This window comes from Chiloscyllium plagiosum, chromosome 1, assembly GCF_004010195.1.
Source record: "Chiloscyllium plagiosum isolate BGI_BamShark_2017 chromosome 1, ASM401019v2, whole genome shotgun sequence".
NCBI lineage: Eukaryota > Metazoa > Chordata > Chondrichthyes > Orectolobiformes > Hemiscylliidae > Chiloscyllium > Chiloscyllium plagiosum.
Window position 1 is genome coordinate 68417295 of NC_057710.1, and position 4215 is coordinate 68421509.

Here is a 4215-nt window from a genome sequence, read left to right on the forward strand (position 1 = left end):
CCCTTCCCCCACCTCATCCTAGTTTCTAACCTCCAGCAACACTGTCCCCTTGACTTGTCCGGACTTGTCCGACCTGTCCAGCTCCTTTTCCACCTATCCACTCCACCCTCTCCTCCCTGACCTATCACCTTCATCTCCTCCCCCACTGACCTATTGTACTCTATGCTACTCTATCCCCACCCCAACCCTCCTCCAGCTTATCTCTCCACGCTTCAGGCTCTCTGCCTTTATTCCTGATGAAGGGCTTTTGCCCGAAACATCGATTTCGAAGCTCCTTGGATGCTGCCTGAATTGCTGTGCTCTTTCAGCACCACTGATCCAGAATCTGGTTTCCAGCATCTGCAGTCATTGTTTTTACCTCTATGTAGCTATGAGCCCCTTTCCTAAGCACATTGGGAAATGTAGCCAATTCTGTGGGAACCCAACTAAGGATGTAAGTTTGGAAAACTGAACAATCTTTTCAGTTTGATCAGACATTTCTCTCTGATATATGCGATTATGCATGCTTTCTGAGACACTTCACAATTTGTCGTGAATTTTGATTAGAAATGTTCAATTTTCCTCTTACATCTTTCGATAATTTTATTTGAGGCATTTATTTTTTCAAGGTTCTTCAGGTAACTAAGTTGACATCCCTGGCTGTCAATATAGTTAAGCAGTAATTTTAAAGAAGCTGCTGTGAGTTACTGCTGTGCATGTGCATCTTGAAACAATTCGTCCAATTGATAAAGGAAGTGAATTTTGAAATTAGTGGAAGTGGTGTCAGTCAAGTGGTGTTTTTACCTCGAATGATATTGAACTTTGATTGTTACCAGAGCTGCACCTATCTAGTCAAGAAACATGGATACTGTGCAAGTGCCAGGTAATGATGACACTGTTGTCTCATAGTGGCAGGGACCTCGGTTTGATTTCACCTTCAGGTAACTGTCCGTGTAAAATTTACATATTCTCCCCAATTCATCCAGGTGCTCCAGTTTCCTCCCTCAGTCCAAAGATGTGCAGGATAGGTGGGTTGGCCATGCTACATTGCTCATCGTGTCCAGAGATGTGAAGGCTAGGTGGATTAGTGATGATTCAGGGTTACAAGGATAGGGTAGCTGGGTGAGATGCTTTCAGAGGGTAAGTATGAATTTGATGGATGGAATCGCATGCAACCACACTGGAGTGATTTTCTTATCTTCATCAAGAAAGAGTCTAACCATTGCTCCTTGACAGGTTGATGGCATCACCTACACTCAATTCTCCCACTATCAACTTCCTGGCATTACCACTGATCAGGATCTGAACTGGCCTTCTGTATAAATATAGTGGCTATAAGATTAGGTTAGAGGCTAGGAATCCTTCAATGCATAACTCATCTCCGAACTCCCATGAACATTTCCACTATCAGACATGTGATGGAATAGTCCCCATTTGCTGGCACAGGCACAGCTCCAACAGCAATCAAGAAACTTCACGCCATCCAAGACAAAACAAGCCATTTGATTGTCACTACATCTGCAAGCATTCACTCCTGCCACCAACAACACATAGTAGCAGCAACATGTATCATCATGCTTCAGTACAGAAGTTCACCAGTTGAGACAGCACTTTCACAACCAATAACCACTATTATCTAGAAGGACAAGGGCAGCAGATACATGGGAACACCCACATCTACAGTTCCTCTGTAAGCCACTCACCATTCAGACCTGGAAATATTTTGACATTCCTTCTGTGTCACTGGGTCAAATCCTGGAATTCTCTCCCTACCAATATTGTAGGTCTACCCACAGCACATGGATTGCAAAGGATTAAGAAGGAAGATCACCACCATCTTCTCTAGACATGGGCAATAAATGTTGAGCCAGTGAGTTGCGCCAACATCCCATGAATGAATTTTTATAAATCTCCATTTCTGACCTTATCATGGAGAAAATGTTGTTAATAAAACAATTGAAGATGGTTGGGGTTAGGACACAACCCTGGGGAACTCTGATATTGATGGCTTGCACTAAGACAATATGCCTTCAAAAATGATAATCATTTGCTTTTGCATTAAATGTGGCTGCAGCTTGAAAATTTACCCCTGACAACGCTGATGTTAATTTTAACTGAAGTTCCTTGGTGTCACACTCAGTCAAATGCTGCCTTGATATCAAGGGCAGTTACTGTCACCTAAATTTCCTTATCATGCTTTAGTTATGTTACAATTCTATAAAACTATATCGCATTTAAACATACCTTAGAAGTGAGTATGACAGGGATCCTATTTAAAGATGTATTCATCATCATTTAGTGCCCATTTCTTTGATTTAATAACCTCACAATATCTATTTTTAAAATACAGATCATGGTGTGGAAATTATTGGAGGTTATAAAGTTAAACCCCATTCAAAACCTTATATGGTCTCTATCCAAAATTACAATCATGAAACAAAACATTATGAACATCATTGTGGAGGGGCTTTGATCAGTCCCAAATGGATACTGACAGCAGCACATTGTAAAATGTAAGTTGACATGTGCATGTGTATAAATGAAGTATTATTATGATTATTGACTTACATTTATAAATTGCATGTCTCTCACACCCAGACCACATCAATTACTTCTACGAATTTACTTTCATCGATGATCTTACTGATAGATGACAAAACATGATATGGCTCTTTAATGTGAGCATGATTTAATTTGATAAGTCTGTCATCAAAAATTCATGATAACTCAAAATCATGTCTTCAACAATATCTTTGTCCCCGTCTGTGTGTGCACTAATAAGCTTGCTGGATCATTGATTTGTATAGATTTAAAAAGAACAAATACTATTCCAATGATGACATATTAATTATTTTGCTGTATTTTTACATATCAACATTATCAGAAATGTGATTATTTTCCTAATATTCTGATAAACTTACAGTTTGTACAAAATAACCATTGCACATACTAGGTATAACTTGCATGAATAATGGCTTGGTGATACCAACATCAAGTCCACTTAACAAAGTGAAGTATGTTCATAATTATTCACTGAGTCTGCTTTCATGAATATGGCCCTTGTTACTGGAGCCTTACACTGCAGCTACAAGGATCAACGAAATCACCAATAGAAGCTTTTTCACCATAGCAGGTAGTTAGCAAATGGCCAGGACTGAACCATACATAATGGAACACAACTTGGGCAATACTTGTTGGGATTGTGCTTATAGAAACAGAAATTAACTTGGGATCAGTATATATTGAGTTTGGTATGGTATTAATGTTGAGCTTTGGAATGGGCAGGAACATCAGCTGTTTCTTTCAGTGCCTGTGGAAAGTGGAAGATGTGGGCTAAGACTGAGATCCTCTATATTGGGAATTTCTCAGATCCAGCATTGCTAACATCATTGACAGGGGTACACCTGGTGGTGTGGGAGAACACCAGTGACACTGAGGCTAAGGATTGGCCAACTACCTCACACATTTTGCAGGGTGACAGGTCAGATATGCTCTCCCAACTAGATTTTCCACATTGAATATTTTTCAACTGTTTTCAATTTTATTTTCACTGCCTAGATAAGCATCACAGTGGTGACTTGGTGATTCAGTGGTTAGCTCTGCTGTCTCACAACACCAGGGACACAGATTCAATGTGTGTGTGGAGTTTGCACATTCTCCCTGTTCTGTGTGGGTTTCCTCTGGGTGCTCTGGTTTCCTCCTACCATCCAAAGATGTGCAGATTAGGTCAATTGGCCATGTAAATTGCCCTGCACTGTCCAGGCTTTGCAGGTTAAGTGGATTAGACATAGGACATGCAGGGTTTTAGGGATTGGATTGGGTCTGGATGGGATATTCCTCTGAGGGGCAGTGTGAACTCCATGGGCTGAATGACCTGCTTCACATTATAGAGATTCTATGAAAAGCCATACTTCCCATTGTGTGTATGTTTTTCATTGTAATTTACATGCTGCATATATGCTAAGCTAAAGGAAAAATGTAATTACTGGACGTTTGAAGAAAAAAAACAACATTCTGGAAGCGGTCTGAAGAAGCATTTCAATAAGATGCCAATTTTTCAGGTACTGACTGAGCTGCAATTTAAATGCAACATTAATGTACATTGGTATGGAACACAGGTGACAGACATGTATAATTGGTTACAGAAAAAGTGCAAAGATATAGTATAGATTGTAGCAAATTCTTGGCATAGACAGGTTGAACCAAATGGTCTTTGTCTGCATTGTACGTTCAAGT